We start from the raw sequence: 17,965 nt of genomic DNA, 5'->3' as shown, positions 1-17,965 counted from the left end.
TCCTCACATCCTGGGGAAAAGGTAGACCAGTAGATTCTGGCAAAAATTTACAAAGAGAGGTCCAAAGTCTCCACAGCGACTCCGTGACATTTTTTGTCAATTTCTAAATTAGGCGGGTCCAACAGGCGATGCGGAGTCTTCGTTCCCACGTCGAGGGGGCAGGGGATCTAGACCCACACGTGGAACCCTGTGTCTTCTGGATGAGGAATGAAGCACGAGACAAGTGGCGGGCTTGCCCCAGAATGCCCGAGCTTCTGCATCGCAGGCGCAGCTTGCTTTACTCTTGCTGCCTGTGTTTGCATCTCTCTGTCCCTGTTCCCCTCGTATCCAGGCCTCCTGACCAGCAATCACTGCACCCTGCCCAAACCCCGCACGTACATGCCCGGGCATCACGGCGCCCCTGCCCCAGTCATGGTTTTAGAAATGAACACTCATCTTAGAAACTCTTCACCCGGGATCCCTGGGTGGCACGGCGGTTTAGCGCCTGCCTTTGGCCCAGGGCGTGATCCTAGAGACCTGGGATCAAATCCCACGTCGGGCTCCCGGTGCATGGAGCCTGCCTGCTTCTCCCTCTGCCTGTGTCTCTGCCTCTCTCTCTCTCTCTGATGTGACTATCATAAATAAATAAAAATTTAAAAAAATTAAAAAAAAAAAAAAAAGGAAACTCTTCACCCAAATGGCCTCATCTTACCAACAGGGTTGTGAAAGCTGAGCCAGCCTGTCTGTCCCCAAGTCTGTGTCACCATACTCACTCTCATTTGCGCTGCCTGCCCCCACTCTCAAATCCCCTGAGACCGAATATACAAATAGACAACGGGCACAACGTCTGTAAAAACAGAACCCCGACCCACACCTGCAGCTACCAGCCCGGGAAGCCCAACAATCCCCTGCAATGATGAGCTCCAGGGGCCAGGCCTTGTTCATGACTCAGCCTCTCTGATGTTATCCCACTTCAACTGGGGCCCAACTAAAAAAGAGTCAAATATCCCAAAGATGGCTCCACTGGTTTGGTCTGGAGCGTGGACTTGGCTTTTGCTGTGATGGGAAGTCAGTAGAAGAACCTCTGCTCCAGGCTCCTTGGAGCACGGGCACCATGTTCTAGATCAGGAACCGTCTATCATCAAGCTGCAGAGAGAAATACTAGGGGTCAGAGACGTTTAGAGCAATTAGGCATGTTTGTTCTAATGACAGCTTATATGAAAAATCTGTTCAATCTAATAATAAGTCAGGGTGTGTCGTTTGAAGGTCTTTTACCTTATTCGGGAATTCATTTCTATTATACTTAATAAAAATATTGGTCTGCAATGGATCAAAAATTAAAATTAATCTTTCCCTACAGAGAACTGAGAATCACCACCTCACTTCCCTTCAGCAATGCGTAGTGGCAAAGACAGTGAGCCACAGTGGGTTATCAATAGATGCGATAATATCCCTTGAATAAACAAAAGAAACAGGATTCGAGTGAGAAATACATCATTATTTATTCAATACACATGAGGTCAGCACAATATTCAGAGGGTAAGATTCCCGTCGCAGGTTCCCCAGAGGGGACACAGGCCCTTTGTGTTATGGGTTTTCCTGCCGTAAGAGCTGTGCTCTTGAGAGCGTGAAGATTGGTCATCATAAAACCTAACAAAAGGCAATTTGGCCAGCATGCACTGTCGATAAATTGCAGCAAATTCCTTACTAAACAAGTGAGATTTGAATTCTGTTTCCAGAAATAAATAAGATAACAGCAATGCATAGAAATCAGAGGTATTAATACCCTGTTGGCACGTCAGGCCATTTGTAATTTAAACACAACTGTTCTAAAGGGGTGGCAGTCCGTGCTGGTGTTCCAGAATCGACCACGGCCTCGCCCTGCGGACCTCAGACACATTTCCGCAGGATGTGTCCTATGCAAAGGGCTGACCTGGCGAGGAAGTGGGGACACAGACAACCTCTGGAAAGTCCCGTGTGAGCACCTGCCAAGGTGCACAGTGCTTGTACCAGTCTCACGTCCAGTTTCAGAGTTTTCTTCCTTGTGTGGCAAGAATATCGACAGTTAGCTCAACTGTGGGAGATTCCCTGCCGAAAACCAGCAGCGTCCACGTGGCCTGCTCCACACGAACCCCTGCGGGCTGATCCCTAGGCCTCCCTGGCTGTGTCGGCGACCCCCATGTCTCGGTGACAAAGAACACGGCAATCAGGGCCCCTCCACCCAGGGGTCGCAGCCTTTCACCACCAGGGCAATGGGACTGACGGCACCTACTTACTGAACACACACGAGCGATACGAAGCTGCACGCGTTCCAGAGGCGGCAGCCACCACTCGAGAGGGTGCAGCGGGATGCGGGTCAACAGCAGGCGCTCATGAAAGGGTGAGCTGCAAATCCATTCTGGTTTTAGGGGTGCCTGGGGGGCTCAGGCTTTGAGCATCTACCTTCAGCCCAGGGCATGATCCTGGGGTCCCGGGATCAAGTCCTGCATTGGGCTCCCGGCAGGGAGCCTGCTTCTCCCTCTGCCTGTGTCTCTGCCTCTCTCTGTGTGTCTCTCATGAATAAATACAATTTTTAAAATAAAAAAATAAATAAAATAAAATAAAATAAAATAAAATAAAATAAAATAAAATAAAATAAATAAAATAAGAAATCCATTCTGGTTTTTAAAAAATCATCTGCAAACGTTAGTACTTTACTAACCACCTTGACACACCTGATGCATGAGTAAGACCAGCCAGCAGGGATTGGCTCTGGGATTAAAGGCTGTTTCCTCCTGCCTTATCTAGACCCTTAGTGACCTGTGTCCTCAGGCGTGGGGGTGGAGCCATGGTCCTTCACGAGGACACAGTCTGCGTGTACGGCCTGCTGGGCTCCCAACAAGCCATTAGGAGGGCACAAGCGGAATAAAGCTAGCCACGGTCCTGCAGAAGCTCCCAGCCGGTGGGGGAGCCGGCTCAGGAGGCGACCAGGACGCGTTACTGCGGAAATGACCATGGATGGGGACAAGGACGCAGGGGTCTCTGCAGCCCACAGGGCAGCGGGGAGATCTGGTGCTCAGGAGCAGGACGCAACGGAACAGTCTAGCCGCTCCCACGGCAGGGTTTCTTAGTTTCCTTTTAATTACACATGCGCCGCTCTGTCTCTAAGGAGCAGAGGATCTAATTAACGCCTGTTGGGGATGTCTGGGATTTGTTTTAATCGGGTGTGGTGAGACGGGAAGACACGGAAGTGACCATGAGTGGGGAAGGGGCCGTGCTCACGGCTCCCTGGAGGGGAGGTGCCAGGCAGGGGAGGCAGACGGGCCCAGGGAGCGGGGGAAGGAGCCCGGCTGGGCCCCCTGGGCGGGAAGGGGTGTGTGAGCAGGTTTAGAACGGGCTGGTTTCAGGGGGCCATGGGCCAGAGGGGCTGTGCCTGGCATGGATCAGGGTGGCGACCGCAGTCGGAGGGCGTCGTGGTGCAGAGAGCGAGCGCCCGATGAAGGAGGTGGCGGGACGAGGGGCTCAGGATGGGTTGGTCGCATCGGGAAGGCGCATCCTCGGACAAGTCACTGGCTGCCCTTGGGGGGCTGGGGGGGGGGCCCGGGGTCACAAGGGCCTCAGCTATCAAAGGAGGCCTATGAGTCACAGAACTCACCAAAGTCTTCGCCATCCTGGAGGAAGCACAGGTGTGCGGTGCCCTGGGATCCGGTCGTATCTGGAAGACCTGAATAAGCCACGGGACCATGTCACTTCAGCTCTGCCTCGCAGGAGCCAGAGTCAACCTGGAAGCGCAAAGTTCCTAACTATTCATTTTGAGTTTTTTGAGGGGATTCGGGACGGATCTTCATTTCCTTGCAGCAGGCCCTACACCACGTCCCACACGGCGCGCCTTCCCCTGCGCCAGCCAGACGCCAAGGGCCGTGAGAGGCTGCTGCGTCCTCCACTCCACCAGGAACCCGGTCTGTCCTGGCGTTTGAGCTCCACTGCCCTTCCTGAGGCAGAAACTAGTACAATTCTTTGCAAGTGAGGACATCAGGGTGAAAGGGTTATATGACTTCTCCCAGGTCACCCGGGGGCCGTCTACGGACCGGGACAGGTCCCATGCTGTCCGACTCTAAACTTCATGCCCTCACCGCTGTGCTGCTCTGGAGGCTACGGGGACTTCCTCCAAACCTTTTCCCGGGGGCTCCTTGTAATGCCTCGGGGCCTAATGGCAGAGAACTGAAATCTGTCCCTCTGGGAACTCAGCCAGCCACAGGGCTCCCCTATTCTTTCTGAGTCACTTTTATGCAGGGTCGTTGAGGGACTGCATCGCTGGCTGACAGCAAATGAGCATCTCCTAGAAGGCACAGGCAACACACTCTAATGCATTAGGCTCATCTTCACGATGATGCTGGAAGGCAGACATGGCCCCATCGAACGTGTGGGGATTCACACTATTTCGGGTCGTGCTCTACCTACAATCGAAGATTGCTCCTTGACATTTCAGCTCTGCTCCTGCCTGCGGAGGGATATTAATATTTATGAAGTTATTTATGTGTGCCGGGTGCCTTATGCACATCATCTCCTTGATGTTTAGATCAGCTCGTTGAAGACTATCTGGAGGAGGGTGTGTAGGAAGCCTGTCCAGGGTCCCATGGCTCATAAAGGTCAGCCGCTGGGTTCTAACCCAGGAGGGTCAGGAGAGAAAGCCATTTCTTCCCATGGACAAGATCATTGGCTTTGATGGAAGGCAACTCTGGTTGTCTGACCTTATGCCCTGTGGGTCCCAGACAGGCTATTGGCTGGTTCTCCCCTCCCCGGTGGCCCGGAGGTAGTGCCATTTCCTACCAGCAGCTCTGCCTCCCACCTCGTTCGGGGATTATATCAACTTCCAGATGACGAGGATCTTGGTGTCATCGATGTTTGCACTGGAAATAGTATCCTGGAAGCCTGGATGGGGACAAGGGAGAGAAAAGTGGCCGAGGGATATGGGAACATAGATGAAGCCAATGATGTGATGTCCTCTCAAAATGCCATTCCTGAAATGTTAGTTCACTAAGGAGGTGAAGAAAATATGATTTTATATGAATAAAAATCACCCACCTCGTCCGTAAGCAGAACATTTAACTCCTATACAGCTTCGCTCTCCAAACTGGCATGTCCCATTCACCCTTTTATCCTCTCATGGCCTGGTTGGTCGCTGAGAAAGCTAATGAGTATGAGTTTTAATAATTGATTAGGGATGGCCAGCTGGGGAGGCAGGAGTGAGGCTGGCTGGGGTGGGAGGTGGGGGTGGGGGGCAGAGAGCAGAGGCATCCCCAACCTGGCCGTGACTCTGTATCAAGGGCAACTGCTCCCTCGGTCTCCAGACCACCTTTAGTGAGGCTCTGAGTACCACCAGGCCTCAGGAGAGTCCATCCACGGAGAGGATGGGAGAAGCATTCGCCTGCCAACTCCCTTCCCCCTGGCCAAAGGTTCCTATAATGGGAGTTGCTATTCCAGACACATCCCTGGCTGCCCCGTGGTGGAGCAGCAGCCCTGGTTCCCGGAGCAATCCTGGCAAATTACCCCTCAGGGAAGGTAAGTTCTGGCTTTCTCTGCAACTCCACTGGAGCCCCAAATGGCCAAGTGATGGTTACTGTCTCCTCACCATGTCCTGTCCCCGTGGGGAGTACTTCCACACTTGGCACCAGGATCTCTAACGCAGCAGAGCTTCGGTTTACGGGGACAGGAAGCATAAACTCAGAAGGTTGGTCCTGGAAGAGATGGTGAAGAGGTCCCTCCCATCTCCACCCCTTACCTTCCCGATGCGTGCCTTCTAGCTCTTACAAACATAGCCCCATGTATTGACCACTGATTGGCACATGGATCAATATGGTAGAAAAGCAACCCATTTGGGGCCCCTGGGTGGCTCAGTCAGTTAAGTCTGCCTTCGGCTCAGGCCATGATCCCGGGGTTCCTGGGATTGAGCCCCGTGTCGGGCTTCCAGCTCAGCGGGGTGCCTGCTTCTCCTTCTCCATCCCCCTCTGCCCTTCTCCCTTGCTCCTGCTCACGCTCTCTCATAAGTGCTCTCTGTCTCTCTCTCTCAAATAAATAAATAAAAATCTTACAAAGAAAGAAAGAAAGAAAGAGAAAGAAGCAACCCATTCATAGGGGCCTTTGTCCCTTGGCTGGGTTTTTCACTGGCCATGGCTCTGTTCCACCAGGGTATTGCTTCTGGGTAGAGGGTGTGAGGTAAGGTCAGTGGACTGTGTGGCCGCGTGCTCACTGTTCTACTTCTTGTGCTGCTAAATGGGTTCCTGGGTGTGTTGATTCCTTAGAGCTGCTATAACAAAGTAAACCAGATAGTTTGAAACAGCAGAAATCCTCCCTCACGCTCCAAAATCCAGTTGTCAACAGGGCTGGTTCCTTTTGGAGGTTCTGAGGAAAAATCTGTTCCGAGCCTCCCTTCCAGCCAATGACGGTTGGTTGTCAATAGCTCCCGGTGTTTGTTGGCGACACCACTCCTGCCTCCTGCCTCTGCCGTTGTCTTCACGCGGGTTTCACAAGTGTGTGTGTTGGAGCATCTTCCCTTCCCATAAGGACACCTGCCATATTGGATTAAGGCCCCCCCTTCCTCTTGATCACATCAGCAAAGACCCTATTTCCAAATAAGATCACATTCAGATAGTGGGGCTGAACATCACAACTTTCGGGGACACACAACTCAACCCGTAACACTTGGTACAGGATATCAGGTCAAATGATTAGAAATTCTACTCAACAACAAAGAAAAACAAAAAGAAAAAGAAAAGCCCCATAGGTCTTTCTTTTCAAACGTGGGCAAACCCACGTCCGCAGTAGTGAGGCTTCTGGTGAAGACAAGTTGGTCATCCCTCCAGGGGATGGTGTGCACGTCAGCGACCTCTCGCTGCCTGACAGCCTGGTGTCCTCAAGGAATGGCGCCTTCGGGAGTCAGCGTGAGCACGGCTGCTGCTCATGGGGCACTTGGCTTTAGCCGCAGAGCTGGTTAAGACTCTGGGAGGCGTTAGGAGAGCGCTCGCGCAGAGCTGCTGTGTTCCCACGGCCACCCCATCCAGGGTGGCCAAGGAGGGAGCCCGGCTGGCACCCCAGGGCGAGGCCTCCTGTGCACCTGCTGTCGAGCGCCTCACTGGGGCGCGCGATCTCCGGCGGGCGTCGGCGGGATGCGTGCAGACGGGCGTGCACTGCGGCTTGCCTAGACCCCAGCCTTCCAGTCTCGCTCCTTCCCAGCTCATCTATGTGCCACGGTCCTGGGGTCCACACACGTCTGTACCCCCGAACTCGTCTCTCACCATAGGAGGTGAACAGCACATTCTGCTCACGGTTCGGCCCTGGAGGAGACGTTCCCGTGCCCCGATCTTGGGTCCGGCCTGCGTGGGGCCGCAGGGGTCTGCTTTCCTGTGTCAGCAGCATATGGCACCAACGCACCTCCAAACCGAGCCAGCGTAGGACGGCGCCAAAGGGAGGAAGCAGAGGAGAAATGGACGGCTTCACGCTCCCCCCTCTGATCTCGGGCAGGCGCCAACCAGCCAGGAACCTGGTGGCAGGAAGCTCTGCTGAGGCGGCCCGTCCTCTGCAGCCTCCTGGAGCGCTGGGCGGGGAGGGCGGCCGGCGGATCTGGGGGTGTGGGGGAGCAAGTGGAAGAAGTCCAGCCCGAAGACGGATCACGTAGATCTCCCCTGAAATGGAGATTTCCAGAAGGGGAGCGTCCAATTCTGGATCCAAACACAGGGCCTTGTTGTCTTTTCCCAGAGCCAACAAGTCCCGACTTAGGCAGCTGGTCGTGGCTCCCCGGGGCCCCTCAATCCAGTGTACCCCCGGGCTCCCCAGGTGACCAGGTCGGAGCTCCGACCAGGATCGCTGGCAGAGGGGGAGGCACACTCTTGACATTTTAACCTCAAGGCCCAGTCCCGTTCCTTGGTCACCTCAGCCACCAACCACCCCCTACACACACACACACACACACACACACACACACACACACACACACACACGTCCTGGCCCTGCCGGGGGCAGAGGGACAGAGGGGACTCTGACCGGGCTCCTAGGGGAGACAGACTCAGTACTCGGAAACCTTGAAATGAGTCACCCACTGCCTCCCCCTGACCCTCACAGAAACCCTACCCTTCAAGACGCTAGGCCCTTGCGTGTCTCCCTAGCAGGAAGATGGCAGGGCGGGTTTGCAGAACCTTCTAGTTGGGGAGAATCAGAAAGGGGCATCGGGAAGAGCAGCCGAGCCGTCCTCGTGGCTGGTGGAGGCAGCCGAGTATGTGTGTCTTTTCTCCCCATCACCGGGGAAGACCCCGCCCTGGGTCTTGGTCCTTCCTGCGCTGAACTCAGGAGAAAAACTCTTAGGTCCGGGGCACAGTAGATCATGTTTCCCAAAGATGGCTTAACAGTGTTTGTGACCCCGTACACCACTGTCCCGTGCTGCTTGGGGGCTCTCCTCATTGCAGTGGGGCCTGGGTCAAGCTCCCCTTGCACCTGCGGATGCTTGTCGCTGCCCCAGTCCACAGAACCAGGGGGAAGTGTCAGGTGGCTTCTCGGGCCTGGCCGGGGAGGTCCATGCTGCTCTCTAGAATGTTCCCTCCAGGGAGCCCTCATGGACGTGCCTCCCAGAGCCAACTGTGTGCTCTGAGCAGCCTGGGCCCCCTAGGGAGGCTGCAGGGGCCAAGGGGGGGTGCTGCCCTCCAAGGAGCCCACCTTTGGCTCTCCTAGAGCTGGCTGGCCACAGGCGAGCGAGGAGGCCACCGGGGAAGGGATCCTCCAGGCCGACTACTTGAGCATCCCTGTCATTCCAGATCTCCATGCTGAGGCTCTCCCGTCACTGAGAAGCAGAGGAGGGCCTGCCCCCTACCCCTGCCTTTTATGAATTTCTGACCCATAAATTCATGAGCATCACAAAGTGGTTGTTTTGCACAAGTCAGCCCTTCTAGAAATGCCTCCTTTGTTTCCCCCATCTGGGGGTGAGTATGTGCTGCCCAATTGCAGCCAGGGCACGAGGCGGCTTTACTGGGAGCTCATCCTGCCTTCCACCGACCGGGGGCAGCGGCCGGGTGCCAGTGGGTGACGTGCAAGACGTGACCTAGAGCGAGAGCCGGCCCTCCGGGGTGGAGGGTCCCCATGCGGGGGACGGTGCTGCCTCTCCCTGGAGAGGAGACCCAGGCTGGCCCGTGACGGCGTGCGGGAGCCACGGCGACAGATGTGTTAGGGCAGGATCACCTGTGGGGCGGCCAGAGAGGCAGGACCCGGCAGGGAGGGGCTGGTGAGACGAACTCAGGACCCCCTCTGCCTCAGCACCCCTGACTGCGGGCCTCGGGAGGGTGCAGCAGCCCTCGGAATCCGGGCCGACTGGCCATCAGGTCCAAGGACTAGGCTGGACCTTGTGCTTGAACCAGGACCGGAGGTCAGAAGGAGACGGCTGCCAACTGGGGCCGGACGCAGAGGAGCAGGGCTGCTCTGAGCATCATGGAAAGCGGGCGTCTGCTCCTGGAAGCAAGCCCAGGAGGCTGGGGGCAGCGCCGGGGGCCCGGGTGTCTGTGCACCTGCCACACCGCACGACCAAACTCGATGACCTTCTCGAGGGAGTGGCTGCGGCCTTGCTCCCGCCTTCGGGATCGCTCCCTTCCGGCCCCATGGAGCCTGCTGCCGTCCCAGGGGCTCCTCCCCACTCACTGCCCTGGCTGGGCCCCGGCCCGGATCCCGCAGCTGGGCGCCCGGCTCTAGTAGCGGTGGGAGAATTGGATTCAGAAGCCGGGGTCTGCACCTGAGCCCTGATGTGTCAGGTTCTTGCTGCGGGCACCAAAGCGGAGAGCGCAGAGGGGGCCCCCCCGGGACACTTTTGAGGTTTGGCGGCTAGACCTGGTTCTCACGCTTGCACACACCTGCCCGGCACCCCCGCTCCTGCCTTCCCGAGCTCACCTGGCCGGCGCCTTGGTCTCCTGCCCCGGGGGACCCACTGTCTTCCGACGCCAGGGATCCTGTCAAGCATTCTGGCCCCACGTGCCACCTGGGAAGTGACAGTGTCCGGCTTTACTATCACCTCCTCTAGGGGCCGGGACCGCAGCTAGCTGGGCACCCAGCTCTGGGCCCGCACCCACAGATCACAGGCTCCGACAGGACCGACCACACCCCGCAGGCCATCTCCTTGGTGACGCACACTGCAGGCCATCCCCTCCATCCATACACACCGCAGGCCACCCCCTCCATGGGCGGGGAGGGGGGGGCACCTCTTATTTGTGCTGTTCCTTCAGCACCCGGGGTAGGGATGGATGTGTTGTGTGATAAGGACACACGGATGGATGTGTCGGGGGTGCCTCTTCCCGAGTTGTGCACAGGTGTTTTTAAGCAGGCTTCCCACCCAGCGTGCAGCCCATGTGGGGCTTGAATTCACGACCCTGAGAGCAAGGCTGGGCTGAGACCAAGGCTCAGATGCCCAACCGCCTGAGCCACACAGGCGCCCCCGGGCTCGCATCCGGGTTTACATGTTTGGCTTCAGTGCCAAACAGCTGGAGTTGTCCCAACTTGTCCCCCGGGCGGAGGCAGCGGGGAAGGTGTGTGGGGCCCTCCGGGTTGGGGACCTGGGCTGCATGGAAGCAGACTGACCCACACCTACGGGCCGGGGAGAGGCAAGCAGGTGACTGAAGCAGCCTCCTGCTTGCCTCCCGTGGGGCTCACCTACGCGGTGCTCACTGCCCTTCTCTCGGGAGCATCCGTGCTTGCTCGCCAGACAGTCCCTGTCAACGACGGACATGCAGGGGTCGGCCGGGAAACCCCACCGTGGGACGTCCCCCCTCCCCAGGCACGTGCCTCCTGTCAGGTGATCCTTGACAGAGGTGAGGCTGAGCCTCAGAGTAAAATCAAACACTTGAAACCCAGCAGGGAGGAAGGCTGGCTGGCTGGCAACAGGCCAGACTTAGGGCATCTGAACACTCTTATCTAAGTTTTCCCTTAAAATAACGTCCTGACAGGTGCCTGGGGGGCTCCAGGAGTCACGCATCCGACTCTTGGCTTTGGCCCAGGTCGTGACCTCAAGGTCATGAGATCGAGCCCCGCGTCAGGCTCTGCCCTCCTCGCGGAGTCTGCTGGCGACTGTCTCCCTCGCCCTCTGCTCTTCCCCTGCTCACTCGCTCTCTAAGATAAATAAATGAAGTCTTTAAAAAAAATACCCACTGCCGCCGCGGCCGCTGCCAACCCCATGATAGTCCACCCTGGAAAAGACCAAGGCCCAGAAAGTTTCCATCACTTTTCTCGCGTCAGGTGGGGAGGCCACTGCTTCCCCTCCCTCCCCAGAGTTACAGACCAAAGGACATGCTTGTGGGGCCTCAGGTAGAGTCATGAGCTGTTCTCGAGCACAGAACTGGGCTTAGGTTGCGTGAAGGGACACACAGGAAGTCTTGGAAATACTTTTGAGGGTCAAAGTTCCTACGTGGCATCATCCTTGTTCAGACCTCAGGGACGCCTCGGGCTGCACCCCTGGGTCTCTGCGGTCGTCAGGCCACGGAGGAGGAGACGAGGGGCCACAGAGGAGGCCGGCGGAGAGGCTGGCAAGCCTGACACCGTGGAGGGCGTGGGGGAAGCTCCTCCGGCAGGAGGGCGAACCCCCAAAGCTGCTGAGGGCCAAGGAGGTTGGACGGGTGACCTTGCGGAGAGGGGGCCACGGAGGCTCGTTCTGCAGCGTATTAAGGGAAATGCAAGATTAGGAGGTAGAGGCAACGTGTCCTGACACTTGTTTCCAGAAGAGTCGCCCTAAGTCAGAGTGGGCAGCGGAGGGGAACATGGCACTGAAAGAGGCATCGTTTAAAAGTCATGTATGATCCAGTAGAGGGGGAGGTGTCCACGTGCTCCTGGCAGTCCCGGCCCGGAGGGAAAGGCTGCAGAAGGCAAGTCCCTGGGAATGCGGGAGGGGATGGGCTGAGCCAGCAGCAGGCTGGGCCCCGCCAGCCCTGTAAGGTCACAGGGGGCAAGCGGGGGGCAAGTCACGGGAGAAGCGACCATGTTGCCCATTTCTTCCCAGAAGTAGGAGCAGGGCCACCAGGTGAGAGCGGGAGGTCAGGGGACCAGCCCCCGGGGCTCTGAGGGGAGGGGAGGACGTGGGAAGGGACCTCCCCGGCAGGGCGGGCGGGCGGGGGGGCGCGGAATGCGTGGCTCCTAATTCAAAGCCAGAGCAGGTGTCTGCACGCTCCCAGCTGGCTGCCCGGACCCGGCACCCAGGAAGCGACTTGGCCCGTGAGCAGGGAGGAGGGCGTGGTAAACTGAGGGCGCGGGCGGTACCGTGCCTGTGATTCTGGACTGGGGAGCCCACAGCGGATAAGGAGGAAATGTGGGTGTTCGTTCCCCCGACGCTGATGAAGCGTCTCCCACGAGCGAGGGGTGCTTGGGGGCGCGGGGACACGGGCACGGGGGCTGAGAACCGCGTGAAGACACAGATCCGGGCCGGCAGGCGAGGGAGAGCGGGGTAGGTGCACGGGATGCAGGGCGCAGGGGACCGCTCGGGTGCGGCGGCTTCGGGTGCCGGGAGCCCAGGAAGCGAGGGGAAGGCTGGCAGGTGTCAGGGGAAGCCCGTCGATGTCGCCAAAAAGCGCAGAGCCCCGGGATGGGCACTGGCTGCAGTTTCTAAGGCCCATCGGGGTCAGGGGGGAGGCCGGGGCGGGTGGCAGGGCGCGGGGAGGCTGCGGGGCCGGGCTGGGCCTCCTGGCTGCATGGGGGGGGCTCACCTGGAGTCTTAGTGTGAGGGCAGGCCCTGAAGGACCGAGTGGATTGTGGCAGGTGGAAGGGGATCCCCAAAAACATGCGTGCACGTCCTAATCCCTGGAGTTCATCCATGTGACTTCACTTCGGAAAGGGGCCGTGCGGGGCCTCAGGACGTGCCCCTCTCCGCTCGTCCACGTGGGCTTCCCATCCAACAAGCGGCGTCCTTGGAGGAGCTGCGCAGGGAGAGAGAGAAGGGGGGCACGTGAGACCCCGGTACAGGCTGGAGGGTGCAGCCTCGGGCCAAGGAACATGAGGAGCCACAGAAGCGAGGCCGGCCCTCCCCTTCAGCCTCCCTGGGAGCGCTCCCCCCCGCCCCCCAACTCGGACGTCTGGCCTTCAGATGCCGAGGGAATCCGTTTCTGCTGCGTTGAGCCTCCGGATTCGTGCTGATTTCCTGAAGCAGCCCCGGGAGCCAACGGAGCAAGGGTGTCGCCGGAGACGGCCCGGGGAAAGCACCGTGGATTTAGTCCCATGTCCCCGGGGTGCCAGCCAGGCCTCCACGCGGTGCCCGTGTATTGTAGTTACAGCCTCAAAACCAGCACCGGGGCAGGCCCAGCGCCGCCCTCCTCCTCCTCTGAGGCTCCAGCTCTTCAGAAAGGTGTCCACAGCCTCCCAGCCCGTCTGTGGGAGAGCCGGGACTCGAACCCAGGCCCCTGTGGGCTTACCCCTCCTCCCACGCGGGCTCCAGCCGTCAGCTTGTGTCTTTGCGTGACGGGGTTGGGGGCAGCTGCAGAAACAGAGCGGGAGGCACACGGATCTGTTGGGTTTTGAACTTGGCTGTAGAAGACGAGGCGCGGGGATGCTGTGGATGCCGGGATCTCGTGGAGCTGTGAGTGGGGGTGACGTGTGAAAGGACGAACCTGTGAGCACCCCGAGGGCTCGTACCGGAAGGCAGGGACGGCACAGAGGATGGAGCCGGAGAGTGCCGTGGGGGGATCCGAGACGGACGGAGACCCCGGAGCCCCGTGGGAGCCGGAACCCACGGTGGGGCAGGCGGGGGAGTGGGGAGCCAGGCTCTTCTATCTCACGGCGGCCTTGCAGGAGCCCCCACCCAGGGGACGATGCCCCCAGGGCAGGCGTTACGGGGATGAGTAGCCAGGCGCTGAGTGGCACAGGCAAAGGAAAGAATGTGTAAGGACACAAATCCCTGTGATGCCTGGGGGTGCCGTGGGCCACACTCAGCAGGTGTCAGCAGAGCCCATGCTGACAGGTAGGGCCGGGGCGCTGGGGTGGGCGGCAGGCACCGAATCATGGAAGGTCCAGAGAGCCCCTCAGGCCGTCAGGAACAAGTGTGCACCCCACACGCCCACGCTGGGTCCCCATCGTGGAGTCGCGTCGGGTCTGAGACCAGGAAGGGACACCGCTCATCCTTGACCTACACCTGACAGGGGCCTGGTGAGGGGCAGACCCAGCGATGGAGTTGAGGACCAAGTGCCTGAGCCCCTCTTCAGGGGGGTTGTAAGGTCCAACTCCCGGGGGGTGTCGTGTTGGAGGTGGGGCCTTCGGGAGGTAAGCAGGGTTAGGTGGGGTCGTGAGGGTGGAGGCCACGGTGGGACTGTGCCCCTCTCAGTCACCAGTCAGCCGGTGCCCTCCCTCCCTCTCTCTCTCTCTCTCTCTCTCTCTTTCTGCCAAATGAGGGGACAACAAGGAGGCTGCCACCAGCAAACCAGGGAGCACGCCATCACGCCAGCACCCCAACTTGGGCTTGGTGGCCTCCGGGGCTGTGAGACATAGACCCGGTTGCACACGCCCCTCGGCCTTCGGCATCTCATTATAGAAGCCTGAAGGCCCTGGGACGTGTGTGTGTGTGTGTGTGTGTGTGTGTGTGTGTGAACGCATTTTGTAAACTAGAAAGTGCTGCGCCCACGTCCATTACTCACGGCCGGTGTCTGGGTCAATTCCAGCTTGTAAACCGTATCCTGTAAACATCGCCGTGCAGAGAGATTTGGGGTCATCCCTGAGGCCTGTTCCCCACAGCACGACGATCGCCAGGACTCGGGGTGTGATGTCTTCTATGGTTTATGTTTCAGCTCATACTTGACGGCTCTGCTTGCCTGTGTTATCTCAACGGGTGTCCAGCTGAAGGTCTGTAAAGGGGTTGGTCTTGTTTTCGTTATAAAAGTTATCCGAGGCAAATAATTTTAAAATTTTTTTGTCTTTCTCTTTCTCTCTCTCTCTCTCTCTCTCTCTCTCTCTTTTTTGTCCTTTCTTTCTTTCCCTGTAATACAAGCTCCTAGGACGATCGCTGAATGTTCTGCTTCGGGTGAACCTCGAGCAACGTGATGCCCAGGTGCACTGGGATGATTACAAGCAACACTTGTGATGCTCTCCCTCCCTCCCCAGCCTCGTCACGCGGAGCGTGCCACTCAGCTTTTGCAAGCCTCACTCCCTCCTCCCAAAGGTAGAAGGCAACACCCAGCTCTTGCCATCAGTGTTTTGAGGAGCTCTTCAGTGGAATATTTTATAAAGTTCTTAGCCTGCTACTTGGCCTGTAACAAGACAACCATAAGTATGTGTTGAGCTTTTAGACTGAACTCTGAAATCAGCATTTTTTTAAGAGCAGAAATCATCACGCAGCAAATAGCTCGGCATGTTGCAGTCCTTTTTTGTTTTTTTTTTTTTAAAGATTGATGTATTTATTTGAAGGAGGGACAGAGTATGCAAGCTGGGGGAGGGGGAAGGGAGCGGGAGAAGCAGACTCTGTGCTGAGCGAGGAGACTGATGCAGGCCTCCATCTCCCCACACAGAGATGGTGACCTGAGCCAAAACCAAGAGTTAGGTGCTTAACAGACTGAGCCACCCAGGCGCCCCTTGCTATGAGTCTTAGAAGCACATCATTCCACCCCCACCCTCACCCTCACTCCATCTGGCCTTTCTCTCCACCTCGGTGTTTCCTGGGGCTACAGGAAGCCTTTCAAGAATCCTGGGCCCATCAATTCAAGGGAGTCTATTTCCAAAGCTTGACATCCCGCGGGACACCTTCCTACCACCTTCTCAGGTGGATGGACCCCTGTCCTGGGGTCAGGACCCCCGTCCTGGGGTCAGACCCATACAGTCTAGCGTGCAAGGGCCCCCAGAGAGCCATACACAGGCGGTTGGGAGCAAACCCAAAGGACAGGTGAGGTGACTTCTGGGTGCAAATACCAGAAGCAATGGGGTGACACCGCTGAGTATGGACCCTGCATCACTGGCCTCATCAGGACACGGGAGCTGTGTGGCCCGTCCATCCTCCCAATGTCAGCCGATGGCCGACAGGTGACACTCATCCAGGAAAAGAAGTGGGTGGTCTAGGGATGTAGTGCTGGAGCCTTCTCCATAACCAAAAACATGCAAAATTTTCAACATCAGATGGAGAAATTGAAGGCACCTTTTTTAAGTGACACATAATTAAGCTCAGGTTCCTAAAAAGTGACAATTTGCAAATAAATGCATCAAAATTAATCAAACCTGTGGGATTATTTTATGGTCTCTTATTTTTTTTTTCTCTCCGATTTAAAAAATAGTATTTAAGGTAGTATTTTCTTTCTTTTTCTAAATTTTATTTATTTACTCATGGAGACACAGAGGGAGAGAGAGAGAGGCAGAGACACAGGCAGAGGGAGAAGCAGGCTCCACGCAGGGAGCCCAATGTGGGACTTGATCCCGGGACCCCGGGGTCACACCCTGGGCCGAAGGCGGCGCTAAACCGCTGGGCCACCCGGGCTGCCCTAAGGTAGTATTTTCAAAGCAAAATAAGGGAGGCCAAATAGAACCAGGAAGAACATTTCTACCATAAAGGACTTGGTAACAGGAAATCAGCGGACGGGTCGGAGGCTGCTGCCCTCCCCCCCGCCCCTGACCCGTGGTGACCACGCACATCCCTCCTCTGCACCTGGATCCCTGCCGGCCAGGTGGCCCGCTGAGGCCCTCGCCCCGTGCATCATCCCGTCCCTGCCGGGCCCGCCCAGCCCCACCCGGAAACCTGACCCCACCCCAGGACGTCTTCAGCACCACGTGTCAGAGAGGGTCCCAGACACCCACACTGCACCCTCCCTCCTGACGAGCACCCCGCAGGTGCTCTCCCTCCTGCCTCCCCACCGGGCTGGCAGGCTCCGTGGGGTGTAGCCAACCCTTCCACATCTCTGCGTCCCGCTGACCCGCTTCTCTGCCCAAACCTGAGTGTGGAAGTCAGAGCTGGGCCAAACCCAACGTCAAGGTTCAAGACGGGGTATGGGGCGCTCGCAGCGCGTGGGCAGTGCAGGTCCCCAGCGGCCGTTGAGAGAACACGGGGATGAATGTGTAGCTCCCGCGGCCTCTTGCTTGACCTTGTCCTCCTTTGGTTTCCCTGACTTCACTTCCTTCTGGATCGTCTCTGCTCCTTTCTTCTCTGGCTCCCTGACTGCATCGTCCCCCCGCCTGTGCTCGGCGTTCATGGCCTCTGGCCCGACCCCCCATCCCTGTCACCCCCGCCTACGGAGCGGTCAGACACAGGCGCATGACAGGCCCCTGCGAGTCACGGCTCCTACCTCACCCCTCGCGCCCGAGTGGCGACGGGGCCGGGCCACCCCGGGACCACTCCCTTCTCAGAAACGTGGAGTCAAGGATGCAAGGTCGCCGTAAGACAATGAAGTTACAGTAAAAAGTGCCCAGCGAACTGCTGAGCAGATTGTGGTGTCTCAAGAAATAGGGATGATGGTGACAGTGATCCTGTGGCCCCTCAGTGATCCCATGCACCCCGACATCTCAGCCTCGACCGTGTTGATAGCTCCCAAATGCGTATCTGTAGCACAGGCTGCTCCTTCACCCCAGGCCTGGAGCCAAAGTTAATAAAACAGAGCTCATCGCTTTCGTCCTCAGACCCGTGCTTCCTCCTACAAGGCCTTTAGTGAATAGGTCCGACATCTCCCCAGTTCGTGGCCAGACCAGGTAGCAAGAACCCCCCCCCCCCAGCAGATTTAGTTCACTTATTGAACAACTGACCGAAATAACCGTAAAAGACATTTCAGAGGTGGGCCACCTGGGTGGCTTCGTCGGTTAAGCATCTGACTCCTGATTTCAGCTCAGGTCATGATCGCAGGGTCCTGGGATCAAGCCCCTCCCTGGGCTCTGTGCTCAGCGGGGAGTCAGTGTGAGATCCTCTCTCTCTCTCTCAAATAAATAAAATCTTGAAAGAAAACAAAAAAGACATTTGAAGATTGGAAATTTTCCCGTGGACCAGATGTTAGATCCTATGTAGGGATTATCATCAATTTTCCTGTGTTAATTGGCCGTA

General features: G+C 57.5%; 1 long non-coding RNA gene across 14 annotated transcripts in view; it reads right to left on the bottom strand.

Moving 5' to 3' along the window:
* Positions 1 to 1,467: 1,467 nt before the first annotated feature.
* Positions 1,468 to 17,965, bottom strand: part of LOC102156807 — a 49,143-nt gene continuing 32,645 nt past the window's right edge. For 3 of the 14 annotated variants that reach the window (XR_005373020.1, XR_005373017.1, XR_005373028.1), the window contains 12 exons: positions 14,595 to 14,801; positions 13,575 to 13,816; positions 12,678 to 13,441; positions 11,264 to 11,851; positions 11,130 to 11,171; positions 10,639 to 10,697; positions 9,883 to 9,970; positions 5,591 to 5,696; positions 5,044 to 5,149; positions 3,614 to 4,890; positions 2,256 to 2,364; positions 1,468 to 2,020 (listed from right to left, as the gene is read on the bottom strand). This is a non-coding gene — a long non-coding RNA (uncharacterized LOC102156807). Of the gene's footprint in view, positions 2,021 to 2,255; positions 2,365 to 2,630; positions 3,123 to 3,613; positions 4,891 to 5,043; positions 5,150 to 5,590; positions 5,697 to 9,882; positions 9,971 to 10,638; positions 10,698 to 11,129; positions 11,172 to 11,263; positions 11,852 to 12,677; positions 13,542 to 13,574; positions 13,817 to 14,594; positions 14,802 to 17,965 lie in introns of those variants that run through there. The other 11 variants (XR_005373018.1, XR_005373023.1, XR_005373029.1 and 8 more) reach the window with 11 other exon arrangements.

The sequence above is a fragment of the Canis lupus genome, chromosome 18, assembly GCF_011100685.1.
Source record: "Canis lupus familiaris isolate Mischka breed German Shepherd chromosome 18, alternate assembly UU_Cfam_GSD_1.0, whole genome shotgun sequence".
Taxonomy (NCBI): Eukaryota; Metazoa; Chordata; class Mammalia; order Carnivora; family Canidae; genus Canis; species Canis lupus.
Note: the sequence above shows the minus strand (reverse complement) of the source record. Positions and strands in the feature narration are given on the sequence as shown.